At 39.8% G+C, this 16,332-nt stretch overlaps 1 protein-coding gene across 1 annotated transcript in view; it reads left to right on the top strand.

Annotated features, from left to right (window-relative positions):
* Positions 1-16,332, top strand: part of TPH2 (tryptophan hydroxylase 2) — a 55,686-nt gene that overhangs the window by 23,157 nt on the left and 16,197 nt on the right. The window lies entirely within an intron of this gene.

Raw genomic sequence — 16,332 nt, 5'->3', positions numbered from 1 at the left:
TGCAGCCCTTTGTGGTATGACATAGGTTAGTGAGCCCTAGTCTAGACTACTTGCTCTGTTCAGTTGTTTTAATTTACTGTATGCTTCCTTATGTGGCTCCTGTTAAAACTAATGCTGCAAATAATTTAATGAACTATATTGTATTAAAAAACAACTTGATATTTAAATATTTTATCTCATGAAAAATTCTGTGAGATCCAGCAGAAGAATTGGTTACTTTGAAAATTACTCAGCATACTAATGATTTTCTACACAAGAAGTGTAGTGGGGATTTAAAGGGTTGGAAGTAACTTGGACACTGTGTTGAAGGTGGATTCAAACCAGGTCCAGTTAAACTGTAATAGTTTTGATGCACTGGCTTATCAGTGGTTTAGAGTCCCATCTGCTGAGAGAGACGTTTGTATCCATTTATTTGATTTTAATCCTGTAGCCCTCCAGAAGAGGCTACTAAATTTATTTAATCAAAGTGGCCTAACTCCTTAGTTAGACAAGGCTCAGTGTCTTGCTCATGGCTCGTTCTTCTCACGTGCTTTAGGGTGTGTCCTTTGGTTTTCTAATGGATGTTTACTGAGAAGAAACTCGTTTGCATGGAGGAGTCATGACACTTGTGTGTCTATTTGTATGTTTCCTAGGTAGGGACTTAGTAGGAAGCAGAACTACTTTGTCACAACCTGCAGCCTCAAAAGAAACTGCCTAACTGGCTGTCCCCGTACATACTTTGAGGAAAACATATGTCCAAGTCTTTTAACCCAAAATAACTTTGGATGACATGGGCCTATTGCAGAGAACTATCTTGGGCTGATCTGTTTGGGCAGAGATACTATTATAAAGTGACCTCTGAATATTATATAAATGCTTTTACTCCTCCCCCTCACAGAAGTTCCCAGTTATGACTGACTCTGTCATCCGAACAATGAGCTGCTCCTGAATCACAAAGCCAAAAATAAGACAGCTGAATCACTTTCCCTCATCACACTGAAAATTTGGTATCTGAGTCAAAGCTGATTTCTCCTCCCATGCTGGAAATAGCTCTTTCAGGTGGAAGAGACATTTAGAGAGAGACTTAAGGTAACCCAGGTGGTGTTAGGTTTTGTAGGAGCACAATGAGGGGCTGTACTCCCCATGGGTCAGGTGCTTGATGAATACAGAGATGTTACTTGCCCTAAAACTTTCAACATAAATGGTCAACTTGAGAGCAGGTAGAAGGAACATCTCTGAGCAGTGAAGGTGAGGAGGCCAAGAGATTAATTCATCTGGGCACCAAGGTGCTATTAACTGACTTCTGCAACATTTGGTCCCATTTCAGTCCTGTATAAAAAGGAGAGACACAGTGAGCTGAGAAATGCCAGCCAAGTTTTAAGACAGAAAAGCAGTGCAGGTTCCAGCAAGGCCAACTTCAAAGTAAATAGAGAAACAAATGAATGGAGAGAGAACATGCATATTAATGAGCTTGAAGCAATATGCCCAAAGCAAGCTTGCCATTAACATGTCCTGTTTCAAAAGATAGTGACATTAACAGCTCAGCCATTGTAGGGAGGACAGTGGCTTTAGGAAGAGAGGAAAATGCCTCTTAGGAATTCAGATCAGAAAGGGAAGAATTATTACAGGTGATTTCATCATCTTTCTCTCCATTCTGCTTTCAGAAGCCACCATGTATCAGCCTTGATAGGTTTGCTCTTTGTGCCCCATCAGTCCTGAGCTGCAAAGGAAATGTGCTGCTGGTTTTGTCCCTGCAGAGCTGACACAGTGGATGTAGAGCAAGCTGGAGTCTGGTCCCTGGGCAGTCTAGAAGTGTTTGCTAAATTGAAAATAGTCACATCTGTGCAGCCACAGTGAGGGCAGGGATTAAGTGGGAGAGCATTGCAGAGGCCCTGGTGCTGGCCAGCTGGAGGGAAAAGGATGGCTGTAGGATAAGAGGGTTGAAGAGAAAGGCTGTGAGCTCCCCGCTCCCCTCATCCTCTTGTTTGAGTCTGGTAGTCAGGTGGGGGCAAGGAGAAAGGAACTGCTTCTGCTCCTTTTTTAACTTAAGCGTTCTTACCATGAGAAGTGGAATATTGAAAGAGCCAAGCAAATGTAGACTTTTTTTGAGAGTTGCAGTTTCCTTCACAATGTTTTAAGAAAGTGAGAAAGAGGGAAGATACAAAAAAAAAAGTGACTGAGAGATACATTACTGAAACAAAGCAAAATATCTGCACAATCCACTTTTTCACATGTAATATGGTATAATGTGGTTACTAGTTGAGGAAATACAATATTGGCCATGCATGTCTAGGTGATAATTATTATCATCGTCATCACTAATGTCTTGTGCTACTCTGTATGACTTTCTGAAAATGGTTTTGAGTTGATTTTTCAAGCATGCCTGGTCTTTCTACTTTAATATAGTACAAAAATAAACAAAGGCTGTGTTTTCTGCTTACCTATCAAACTACAAGCTGTAGGGAGGACTTGACATGAGGTGTTTCAACTAATTTATATAATATATCATTTACAACACATTTAACAGCACATAATGTAAGGTTTTGTCAGGAAAATTGTACAAAATATATACCTGGGTTTACATTTCAGTATTACCTTGTAATTTGTGGACTTGGGAACCAGAGAGCAGCTGTCTTTGTAAAGCTGCAAGTTGATAAGCAGGATCCTGTCTCTCTTGCTAATGGTAGAAATGACTCCTAGCTCCTGCTGAGTTGTTTAAGCACAGCTCAGGTTGCCCCTTTATGGTGAAGTACGTATAGGATGTGTTTGTGTATATAAAATTCAGAGGGGCACGTTAACTGGTGGTGGTTCAGAAAAGAGGAGGTTAGCAGAGTGTCTGTGGTCTGTATGGAGCTTATCATCAAATCTTTGCACTCAAGAATTTTGCCATTAGGGACTAATTAGTCACACTAAGTTGTGGGTTGGTTTTTGTTTTTTTGTTTTTTTTTTTTTTTTTTTTTATCCAAGTGGTTTCTTACTGGAAGCTATGTTTACATCTTCTCTAGAACTGTAAAATTGTTAAGTTTTAATCTTTCTTGATATTTGTTCTGTTATTTTAACAGTGTGTGGGACAGTAGAAATCAATAAATTTCTCTTGTTTTTGATAGTCTTTATGCAGAAAACCACATGAGCAAGTTACTTCTGAATTTGAAGGAATTGTTTGTGATGAGGCCTTGTAAATGCATTTCAGGCTTGTTATGAATCTAAATGTTTTACCTTGCCTGGATGATGACTGAGGTCAATGGTTTATTTCTAGAGCTGACTTTAATTTATCTGTATATGTGTCACAAAAAATATTTTAGATATATATGCTGAGATAAAAATAACATTCAGAACTGCCTCTCTGGAAGAAGTCAGTGGTAATTCATGTAAGCTCACTTGCCTGTCTTCTCTCAGGATCTATGTTATCTGGTCTTGTTAGCTTCGTTCTAGTTCTTCTCCCACTCTGAAGAACTGGCACATAATTCAGGACAATTGCATGTTATGTTTGCTGAGGAGATAACCATAATGGAAGAAATGAGGAGTGTTGTACATAAAGATTGAGTTGCATTTGGTAACTTACGTTAGATACAGAGTTTGTGGTCTCACTAGACAGAGCAGACTGTTGCAGTCTCTCATCTTCACAAACAACAGATTAGATTTCCCAGAGGGGCTATTTGATAGTGCTAGGCCATAAGTACAGCTTGTGAACTAGATTACTGTCTTCCTCCATGAATGAACAAATGGAGCCGAGAAGAAAACTACGAAAATATTTGAGATTTTCGAACATTCCCACTGTGCATCTGAAAAATCAAAACTGCTTGCATGTTTCTCATTCATAGTTACAAAATGATAGACAGTGAACTAACCACTGTTGTAAGTCTGTGATTAGCTCCCCTGCTGAAGCTATTCTGCCATATAAAAATAATTCTGTATTGGCCAACTGAAACCAGGTATTATAGCCCAAGAGCTATGGCAGTCACTGAGCATATTGAAGTTTAACATTCAAATCTCTGCTCAGTCTTTTTCCTGTGTCCCAATCGCATGCCATGATTGTGTGACAAATGCCAAGAGTGAGCATGGTGAGTACCCTAAGTCCAGTGGTGACATAATGGAGTTTCTTACACAGGGGTTTGCTTTCGGCTACATCTGTAGTTAATGAATAAAGGAGCTGCAGCACCAAGAGCTGGGAGTGAATATAATTCAAAAACTGCTTGAGCAAATTTTGACGGACTTACAGGAGACATATGAAATGACTCTGATTTGGGATATGTGTCACTTAAGGAAGATGAACCAATTCCCAGGGTAAAAGCTAGGACTATAAAGCTGAAATCAGTTATGATGGATCACCATAGCCAGACCTTGTCCTGCCACACAGCATACGACTGGAAATACTGTGATCCATATTGTTCATCAGTAGATGTGCTGGGCTATATTTCTGTCCCTGACTTTCACCTGGCAAAAACGCCCATATGCAGATATAGTTGGACATTGCCCGACTGCAAGACCTTCTAAAAGAAACAGAAGAGAAAGCTGAATAAACCTTGTGGCTTTCTTAACCATTACAAAGTCATAGAGGTCTGTTTGAATCAGGTGAGAAGGATAACTTACTGATGGATTACTTTCCTTTGATTGGAGAGGTGTTGCTGGGCACGTTGACTGCTGCTCTAAAAGCGTGCCTTAATTTGTGGGTTTGCTCTGCGTAATGTTCAAAAGCAATTAATATCAGGTAATGATTTCCATTTTTTTAAGGGTTTCTTTCGGCAATACTTTTTGATAAAGTTGCTGAAGCATGGATGTCAGGTCTGACCTACAGTATGCGTATCCAAATAGGTGGGAAGGAAAGATAGTACATATATCACAGAACAGGACTAAAGGGGAAAAAACTTTGTAGATTCCAGGAATCAATATTTAATATTTTAGAATACTGCAGTGCTGCCCTGCAGTGCATTTTCACGGTCATCCCATCAGAGATTCATGACACAAGAACAAAATCTCAGCAGCAATACCTAACTAGCTTTGTAGCTCAAAACCAAATGTCTCTGTACTACATAAAAATAAACTAGCACTCCAGAGAAGTTACTGCAGGGAGAATTTGAAGAGTTCTGTTGCTGAAATGGGAGCAAACGCTCAATGTTTTCTGCAGGAATTGTGACAGTTTGTTGAGGCCTTTGTTCTGAGTTTGGAGAAAGTTTGTTCCCAGGTTCGTATCTGTAAGAATTGCTGTGCTGGTCAGGCCAAGTGGCTGGTGCCTCGTGCCCAAGTGCAGTCCTAAGCAGCTGCTTAGAATAGATTAAGAACAGGATGAGCATATCTGATTGTTTTAAAATGTTTTCCAGATTTCTGACTACTCAGAAATTTGGGGAACTCTTGAGCAAAATGTGGTTTCTGTGTGTTTGTCCTGAATGGATTTCTGTCCAGAGACAGCTGTTCATCTTTGAAGACATGTAAATTTTCAGTACCTGGAGTAACATCTATGGCTCAACTATTCACTGTCTGGTGAACTATCTCCTTCTGTTGTTTGTAACCTGTTTCCTACTAGCTTTTCTGTATTTGAAGAGGGAATGATCAAATCATCCCTGTATGCTTTTTCTATGACATTGTGACTTTACAGAACTGTTTAATTTTCTCCCTTAGTTTTTTCCTTTTCTGCATTGAAAAACAATTGTTTAGTTATTCGTGATGTGGAAGATGCTCTGTAACTTCAAGCATGTTATTTCTTCCCTGAACACTTTCCACGTTTCCAGCTAGAACTGGAAAAGAAAGAGAGAGGATATCTCAATCACCAGGCTGGGGAGTGGGGTAAATGAGGTTGATCCCTAATCTGAGTTTTGGTTAAGAGCAGCTCTGTGGAGCTAAGCTAGTTTTGAATGTGCTTGTTATAAAAATGGGAGCCTTTTGTATAGCAGGAAGAGTGGACCTGATGTCGTAGAGCTGACATGGTTTGCTGCTTAGGGACAGGAGAAATGGGCTGCATGGAGAAGGGAAGTAAGGTTCAGTGGATCCATATTTATCAACCAGCATCGCTATTCTAGGATACGAGTCCCTGCAAATTCTAAGCAGCAGAAGGTACAAAGCGGGGATTCTGCTCCTGCAAATTCTGTGAGGGGATGAGAGAAGTAATTTAGATGGTGGAAAAATTGTGTGTCAGCCACTGCAGTGAAGGTGGGGAGCTGGACTACTGATGTTGGAATTGTGATGTTTTTTTTTTTGTTTATTTGTAGAGGGTGGTATAAAATACTGCTTTGCAAAACATTTTAAAATACAAACCTCCTGCTTTAACTGGTTTTTGGACTAAGTAGGTCAACATGGGATGTGTTACACCTAGAAATGAAACATTTTGTGCTTTGAGCTATGTCACTCAAAGTTAAGAATGTGAAGCAGGGTTCGCCTCTTGCTGTGAGGGTGCCCAGTTGGTCAGGTCAGTGACCTGCTTCTTGAGACAATCTGAAGTTCCCTTAACAGACAAAATTTGCACTTACAAGTAACTAGAAATAGTGTTGTTCTATAACGTGCTTGTATGTTTGTATGCTTGGGCCCAACCCTGTAATGAGAAGTTGAATGCAAGAGAGAACTGATTTCACATAATTGGGAGCAGGGAAGGAATTAGAAATTTTGCTGTAGAAATAGTACAGATTATGATCTAACCACTTTTAGACAGGGTGCAGTTTATGAAGATCAAGCCCTAAGCAGTTAGAAATGCTAAAGAATAAGCCTCTAATAAAATAACAAATTACATCCAGACACTGGATTTGTTTTTATTTCTTGTAGCATTATGTTTCCAAAAGTGGTTAGATCATAATCTGTGAGGTTACTGAACTGCAAATGCAAATATACATGCACACAAGTAATACATTTTGACATATAGGTTAACAAGAGAATGGTGCAAATTTCACACAGCACTGCCTTGCTAATTACGTTTGTATATTTTCAGAAGCAACTTCATTTTCATTAAGAAATTGCAGATTCTGCAGTAGTAATCTTTGCTGGTAGTTCAATAGCTCACACTCTGAACGTGTACTCTGCTACAACAGTAATGAAAGTGAGCCTCCAAAAAAAGAGTTCAGAGGAAATTTATGGAATTTAGGAGTGCATGCAAGTGACAAGCATCTACCATTTTGGTTTTGGATCTGGTTGAGAAAGTCTGAGGAATAGGTGGAAAGCATCTATGAATTTTGATAGGGTTTTTTGCATATTTGTTTTCTCCTTTGACCTAGGGTAGGAAATGTATTAGCAAAAAGGCTTAAAATGTCTTTTATAGAACATATATAACTGGGACAAAAGAAAGGACCCAGCATATGCTTTCAGTGAGCAGCAATAGCACAAGCATTTTGGGTAACAGCTACAAACAAAGCACGTAAGTTATGGGAATGCAGTTTAAATAAAGAAGATGGGGGAAAAAAAACAGTAAAGGAAAGGTTTGGAATATAATGCCATTTCTGTTCATAACTGCCCCTGTGCTTTCACCGCTGTGTTGAAGGAAAGAGATAATCCTAGCCTCTATGTAGATATCATTCATACTGACTCTGCTACACTTAGTTTTCTTAGGTCGTAACACATACATGTGAAACTCACTTGTAAAATGCATTTATGTACAGTCCAGAACTGCGGGGGTCTTGTGCTGCTAAAGCTTTATTTGTGTACCACAGTACATTCCATGCTACGTTAAGAAGTGTTCTCAGAGGAACATACAGGTGTCGAAGCAAACTAACAAAATAAACTTTATAATGCTCCTTGCTTTTTCTGTTGTGTTTGTTTACATACTCAAATCTGTAGGATTCTGTAACATAGAGTGGTGATTACTGGAGTCAGTTGTACAAGACATGGAGATCCTCCAGGAGCAGCACACAGGTGTATGGGGAAATGAAGGAGTTCAGCATGTGGCAACTAATTTCAGTCTCACTTAGGAGCAGGGGAATGTCTGTGGTGTGGGCGCAGGGGTGGAGGAGTTGGCTTTATCCATGCTTTCCCTGGAGCCAGAGCAGCTGAGGAGTGCTGTGCAAAAAAAGTATTGGTGACTGCAGGTGGGGTTCTTTTGGGAGCAGCTCCCCGAATGCAGCTGCCCAGTGCCCTGGCTGGGGTCTGCAGTGGCGTTGGGGTGGGCCAGCTCCAGGTTCCCCTCCCTGAGGGGCCTGGGCACCCTGCCGCGCTGCGCAGTGCCACCACGGCTGCCCGCCTGCGCACCCGGCCCTCCTCTCGGGGGTCAGTGGGCCCATCAGGAAAAGAAACCCCGGGGATTCTGCCTTCAGGCAGAAACCAAACCAGTTAGGGGTAATGAAAAAAGTCCTCAAACCACGCACCTATCTTTTTATTGTCTGGAATATTTCAGTAAAAAATTTTGCTTCCAGAAGAGACGTTCATACATGTAGCTACTATGTGTAGCCCAAATACCATCTTACAGAAAGAACCTTAAAATTTGTGTCTGTACAGAGCTGAAAAGATTGTAATTTAACATTCACAACTATGCACTAATCTGGATTGAATACTGGCTCAAGGACTGAGCATACCACATATGTTTAGTCTAATTCTCTCACCCAGCATGTTCCTGGGTATTTTCTTTGTATGCAGAGATAAAAGTATGGAAGTAAGACAAAACATGGCTGGTATCCGTAAAGAGCTAACTATGCCTAGGGCTTAATTACTTAATGCTGCAGCTTTGGAAGCGGTTCTTGTGCCTGTCGTCATCTTTCTATCAGATGGCATCAAATTACTGGATGGAATATGGTCCCATAAATTTTTAATTGAGATTTTTTGGGTGATCTACCATTACAGTTTTGTAAGTATAGCTTAATTATATATTTATAGGTCCAACTCTGATGCTACAGAAGGCCAAGGGGAGGTTTGCCATTGCTTTCAATGAGTTTAGGTCTGTGGGCTAATCACTGCCTTCATTTCCATGTATACAGTCTCCTAAAACTCAATAAGGTTGTACACATGCAAATGAAAGTAGGTTTTATTGCTGTAAAATTAATGTTAATAATTTACTTGCCAAAACCTGTTATTTAGGAATATGGGTTTCTGCTGGGAAAGAATCGACTCCAGAGGACACATGATTTTGCAGTTGTATCTCTTTCTCTGTCCAAACCAAGCTCAGCATGCAACAAATTCTGTTAGCTACTTCTTAGAGCTGGCAGACCTTCTGATGTTACTGTAAAGGATTTTTTTATTTCTTGACGATTTTGGAAAGTTAAGGCAAATACTCTAAACCTGAGAGCATTGTTGAAGCCAAAGAAAAGTTTACAGAGAAGGGCCTTATATCTGTTAATTTTAGTTGTTTTGGTTTGATTCCAGCTGTGGCTGAAGTTGTCGCAGTGCCAGGTCAACAGAACATCAACATGATGGTGCTGTTTCAGGCACACTTTGAACAAACCTACCACTCCCTCAATCTGTTAGGTTCAAGATTGGTTCAGGATTTTGCTTTTGCATCAGACAAAGCATTAATCCTGACAAGATAACCTTGTTTCAGTTAGCATCTGTAAGCTTTATATTTTCTGTACATTATAGAGAACTTTTTCTAGATCATCATGTGACATTGAAAAAGATGGTGTATAATAATAGTGCTAGATAAAATCATTCGAACTCAGAGCTTTTTCAAGACATGATGGAAAGAGTGGTTATTCCCAGATTATCCTTTTTTCCCCATAAAACACACTTTTTCTAAAGGTTTTTCTTCCCTCCCTGGAATCAGTAGACTGTAATCGTCACATTTATATCGTTTGACTATATAGAAGTGGCTAAAATGATAGTTTAATAAGACATTGTACGTTTCTAGAATGTAAACACCTTTATAGGATTAACTTTTTAACTTTGGATAAACATACGAGTTTATTAACAGGTCTGTATTGTACATCTGCAATGAATTTAGGACCTATATGAGCACAGAAATGTTGCATATCAGTGGGAGCCTGATCACTAGTGACCATTTCAGACTGATCTTCGCATTTAATAAGTCATTCCTAGACCACAGACACTGTAAATTCCTTGGACTTTGGTACAGTGAAGAGCTGTGATCCCTCTGCTCACAGGTACTTGCTCAGTAGAACTTTTTTCCACCTTGCTTCCACATGTTCATGTGACTTGCTTTGTGTGTACAGACTTCTGACAGGTAACTCAGTGGTGACTCAGTTGACTACTCTGTTGTATGATAGATTCATTTTACATGCTCTCACTGCTGAAAGTCAAGGAACTACAAGGAGATGCTCAACTATACTTGAAAAAGATTTTGTTTTGGGCTGTGAAAAACCTCTTCAATTTGGCTATATTTTTAGTAGCAAAATTAATAGATATTTAAAATTCCCTGAGCTACTTTTCTTCTTTGATCTCTCTGTCAGCTTGACATGAATTGAACTTACACTTTTGTGCTGATGCCTACTATCTTTTTTCGGGTTTTTTTGCAAGTCAGGTTAAGCAAATGTATTCAGAGCCACAAAAGCTTTTGGGAGTCCCTTTGCATTTATGTGATTAAAAGAACATTGAGTTTCAATGCAGTGTTGCTGTTGGAAACTGTGATGTTTGAAAACAAGTCTTAGCTATTAAATCAGTTTTCAGTAAATAGATGCAAGAAGTTAACTTTCTTTTTAAATGCACATAAAATTAGTGTGGACACTGTTATTTTTGGAATGAGGTCCTACCCTTTTTTGCTTATCAAAAATAAATTTGAAATGGACATGACTGTGAAGAAATAGTGCATTTTTTCCTTGAAGTAAGAATTTTAAAACTTTGCTGGCCAGTTGTCCCTGTCTCTTCAATGTGTTTCTGCCTCCACGATTTCAGGGCTTGCAAAAGTTCTGAGATCCTTTCTGCCCCAGGAGGCTGCTCTCCTTTTTTGAAGGTATGACTTCCCCTCATTAGCAGATACATTAGGACTTTTGCTGATGATCATATACACAAGAACCTCATACCCCTCCTTGGCAGAAATATCATGGGAGGCTCAGTGGCCTTCTGCATCACTCCCTGCAGTGCAATTGCCATATGGAGTAATTGGCCTGGCAATTAGGGGGAGCACAGCCTGCTCCAGGGAATGGCATTGTGAGAAGCACCATTCCTTCCCCAGGGGAATGCCTGTCGGGGAGGGTGTTGGGGGTCTGTCTCTCGGCTGGCCAAAGATAGTTACTAAAGAGGCCTTGCAGCTCACAGTAGTTGATTCTGACAGTGGACTGGCATAGGGCAGTGATTCAGTAAACTCTCCACTTGTAAAATGAAGATTGCCTGAACTGTGATTTGTTGCTGCACCTTTGCTTTTTCTTAATCTGTGGATTTACCGTACCAGTCTATCAAAAACTTCTCCCCGGATAAGTGGAAGGGTCTCTGGTGGCAGTTTTCCAATTATGCAGTTTCCTTGGATCATTGCAGCATGTTCAAAAGGACAGACTCTGCTTCCCCAGCCTGGAGAGGTTTTCTTAGTATTTCAGGGAGTGTTGCAACTTTATGCCTTTTCTTCTGAGTCTCCTTCTTAGTGTGCTTGATGGGGAGTGGAATTTGGTCTTTGTAGTGTACGGGAAGCTATGATGGACCACTGTTGAGGTCTCCAGGTAACTGTGGGAAACAGGTCCTGAGGGGTGGGATTTTGTAGAGATGCTGCCTCTGGATGTCAGAGATAAAAAAGTGCCTGAGGTTGTTCTTGTCTGTTCTTTGTGTATTCTTCTGAGCAATACAGTTCACAACTGGGTCAACAGTCCTAGTATTGATGACTCCCCATAAAATGTGAATGCTGTCAGGTGAAGGACAGCTAAATGATCTCTTGTATGTGTATTTGTTCCAAATTCTGCTTTTGCTTGGGTCATACCAGCCCGTCAGTGTTCAAGTCCCTGGCCTTTTGCTAGAGGAGTCATACTCTCCAAGCTGTAGCATAAGCCACAATGCTGAGGGAGCACTTCTGGGGTGCCTGCCCTTGCATGTGTTGCATATAAAATCAGGACTGTTCTTGCCTTGATAGGTTTTGTAAAATCAAAGTCCTCATTTGAAATAGTAGCAGGATAAAGATCTGGAAAACAGAAATGTCACAGCCCTGAAGACAGTCCATGCTTGCAGCCTGTGAATTGTGCAGGATCATGGTGAATCAGGCATGTCACATGAGGCAACATAGACTGAAGGATGTGGTTGGACAGCAGTTACATACATTTAATCAGCTATTTTTCCTTTTTAGTTTGGATTTCAGAGGACCCCATGTCTTGGAGTCCCAGATAACATGTCGAAAGACCTGACTGTGGTTCTTATGTTAACTGTGTGAAATCTCTTAGGTGGCTGAAATTTGAAGCAACAGCTTGAAAAATAAATGAGCAAATATTCTCTTCGGCTACTGTAGGGAGTGCTGAACATGAATTCATGTTACATGTTGTAAAATAAAGTGGAAAGGGAATGGCTCATTATTTCACATCATTTGTTCTTAATAACTCCATGTGAAATTAATAAACCTTAAAACCTCAGTTTTAGAAGTTGTTCAAGATAAGAGACAAATGATAGGAAAGAAGAAACAGGAAGGATAAAGTGTTAGGGCTTCAATGCCTTATGTTTCACAAATGATATAAGCTGCAGTTCATAGTTTCAGTGGTCTCAACTCCTTAGCTTCATTTTAAGCTTCAGCATTATTAGTTAATTATGTTGAAAAGACTATGAGTTCTTCCCTGGACAGTGTTGAGCAAGTTGAGGTAAGTGTGCTTTTGTGGGATTGATTTTTTTCACATCATCTCTGTGACCACTAGCTTTGGTGGAAGGAAATTACTGCCTTGCCAGGAAACACTTTTACACATAAACACTTTCTGCTTAGGTGTTGAGGTTCCTGATTCTGCAGTTCCAAAGGTCTCCAAGGTTTCCAAATAAGATAAAATACAATGAGTGGACAGACATCATCTATGTGCAGAGCAAGCCTAAATTCAGATTATTTAGGAGTAATTAAAACATGGAGTGGGATATCCGGTGGCTCCAATTCTGTGGGGACTAACTTCTTTTGGAGAGGCAGCAGTAGAAAGATCCCAGAAGTGCTTCATCCTCTATTCCCTCTGCCCAGTCTTCAGAGTAGCAAGAGGGCTGCTTCCATGTGAGAACGAACAACAGAAAGACACATTTTCTCAAGAGACAAAAAGGTGCTAGTAGGGATGGCCTCCAGATCTTATTCCAGAAAACGTATTGCACCTGCAAGGTAGGCAACAGCCATATATATTTGTTTTATCTTGGATGGGCTCCCCAGTGTTGGAGGTGTAGAGTTACCTCCTTACTGGTACCACTGTGGCATTGTGTTGCTTGAGGTACATTTTCTGCTTCCATACAAACTCATGATGATTATTTTATTTTGCTTGCCATTATGAGTTTTTCTTCAGAAAGTCCTGAAAAAAGAGACATGTAATTTCAAAGTATTCACAAGGGGTTAAGCCCCTCTATGCTCACTGTCGTGCATGCTTTCTCAGAGTATGTCAAGCCTCTGCATTAGAGGAATTTGCATGTAGTGATACTGTGCGCTCTGGCTGTCAACAGAAACGCAAAGGCTGGTATGCTCCTATACCCGAGCGCTCTAATGAGCAGCACCACATCTATTCAAACTTCTGTGTATAAAGAGATTGTTGCAAGCATTCACCCTTAGTGACAGGTCTGAATGCAAAATAGTCAGATGAGGGAAAAAGGGCAATATTGTTAAATATATACACTTTGAAATCCCTGAAGGAAGCCTCATTTCAGTATGTCTAAATGCATTTCATAGTGGTGGACTAAACAAAATACTTCAAGAAGGTAACGCTGAAAAATTAAACTTTGGTTTTTACTTAGAAATGCTATTGTCTGTGAATAGGGTCACTGCCTTTGTTGGAGGTAGGTGAATCATCTATAATGAAAGACTTAGCCATTGAATTTTACTTCTTTTCTGCTTTTGATCTATTCACAAGCTCATCATGAGATTTATTTGTTGTTCAAAAATCTCCCTGCATTTCTACTCAATAATGTTCCCGCATGAATAGATGTCAAATAGCCCATATTGCTTGATGTCTGGACTCTGACATTGGGCTGTACTGGCTAGTTGCCTGGGTTACCTGTGTTATATCTATCTGTTTCTTGTAGTGGAACATTCCTGATACTACTCAACAGACTGTGAATTTTGAATAATTCAGTCAAATGTGAAATGGCAGCTGGTTTTTTTGGTGACTATTGATGTCTTTGAGATTGAAAAATAAGCAAGTATTTACAAATTTATTTGCACCAATTCTGAATGAAGAAAGAAAGCACAAATTGGAGTCACTGATATATCTGAATCAATGTTTGCTTGCAATTTGAGCAACTTTTACAGGGGGAAAGAAAACACCTTTACTTCATTAATTCTTAGGATTAATTTCTAACAGAAATCTTCCTACCAGATAATTACAACAATATGAGAGATTTAATGTCTAGGTGAATAATTTTAGAGCTAAAATATCAAAGGTCTCCTCTTCTAAAGAAAAAGGAATTAATCTTTGCATGTTGTGAACATACCACATGCATCTGAATTGAGTGGTCCATTCCAGTATCTTTTGAAATCTTAAATCCAGTAGAAAGAATGTAAAGATGTTTCTTAAAGATACTTATTTGGCACTGGTCTGGCCAGTGTTTACATGTTACTAGTTGTATTGTCCTCATGGCAACTAATTTTATATATATATTTAAAGTGATTGCTTGTGCTACTGTGTGTCAGCTTGAGGCTGTAGCCCCATCCTATTAGCAGTTCCTGTAGTGTTGAATATTCCTGTCCATGTGCTAGGGTTGCAGTCGTGCAGTTAATCTGTCCTTTTTCCCCCTTGCAACAGGGAGTGCAAGTGAATCAGCTCTTAACGTGGTTGGTGTTCTCAGGACTCAGCCTGACAACATCTCTACAAGGTACTTCTAGAGAACAGATGAAATCTCATGTTATACATCATGCTGAAAATTGCCAAGTGAACACAAATATCAGTCTCTAAGCTATACCATAAGGAAACTAAGCAAAGTGGAATGGCTTGAAAGGCCTTTTTATGGGCAAGTCAGATTTTGAAGTACTGACTCTGGGACATTAGCACCCAACACCCTGCACAAGCTCTTTGCACAGGTACCAGGAGGGAGGTTTCCAAGTACGAAATGATGTGAAGTGAGGAGTGATTTTCAAAGCCTTAGAAGCCAGTCAGATGAGGAGAGTTGAGCTTATCAGACCTTTTTTCCTGCCTTTGAAAATTTCTGAACACCCTTGAATAACATTTTTTTTTTTTTATGAGCTGTCATAGCTGTCACTGATTTTTTTCTTTTTCTTTTTGGTAGTCTAGTTTATAATGCAGGACAGTACCTGAACATGAAGAATAGACATTGTGTTTACTCTGGAGACCAGGCTTGGAGTTTTCCAGGGCTCAGTCTGTTCTGTAAGTTTCCTGTCGATAGTAGGACAACTGGTCTGATTTACAGTTGCACATATAGTGGGCCAGGCCAGGTAGCCCAGTATCTTGTCTGTGACGCTGGCAAATTGCAGACATCTGGAGGACAGTGTAGGTCTAAAGCCATAGGGTGGTGATATTTTCCTGATATACTGCTTGAGTTGCCAATGACTTTTGATTCAGGGACACTGAAGGAAGAGATTTGCTATATTAGTATTTAATAGCCCTTAACAGGATTTTCTTCCATGGATCTATTTAATAATTTTTGAACTCAAGTAGACAGTGTTTTGTGAGTGTTACTAAAGTATCTTTCATATACTTTTGTTAAATAAGAGAAATAATTTAAAATAATACCATACACTGTTTTGCGCTCCTGGCATAGTCTTGATCATTACATTGATGTCTCTTGGCTTAAAAACTATTTTTAATCCTTCATTTGGCACTTTGATTCTTCATCTTATTTTGCTGATTTGGCTTATGGAGCGGCATTTTAGTTGAAGGCTCTTTAAGAAATACAGAATTGATACAACATGGAAAGATACCTTTCCTATTTCAAGAGGCTGCCTGGAGGTTGTAGCAGAACTGCAAAGATGAGGTAGAACTGGAAGTGAAGGGAGATGGGAGGCTATTGCTGTAGCTTGTGGGGGAGCCACATGTCTGGGGCCACAGGCTGGGGAGTATGCCAGAGACAGGTCCAAGATTTGAAATCAGAACCTGAGAGCCTGCATGCCCCCAGTTGTGCTGGCGCTCACCAGCCTACGTATAACAGTGTAATAATTAGCTATTTCCAATCAGGTGAGGTTTTAAAAAATGTATTCATCTCAACAGCCATTTCTTTGTCATTCCCACTCCAGTGCAATTATCCTGTATATAATATAGACTAGCACAGTCAGTATAGTTTACTATACAAAGAGAAGCATATAGTGAGTATTTATGCATCTGGTCTATAAAAAGTGTGTCTATATAGTTAATAATTAACCTCTTTATCTGTGTGCTTCGGTGTGTGTAGACTTGAGAG

Source organism: Tyto alba, unplaced genomic scaffold (genome assembly GCF_018691265.1).
Source record: "Tyto alba isolate M040663 unplaced genomic scaffold, T.alba_DEE_v4.0 Super-Scaffold_2, whole genome shotgun sequence".
NCBI lineage: Eukaryota > Metazoa > Chordata > Aves > Strigiformes > Tytonidae > Tyto > Tyto alba.
This window is presented reverse-complemented; position numbering and strand designations above follow the sequence as displayed.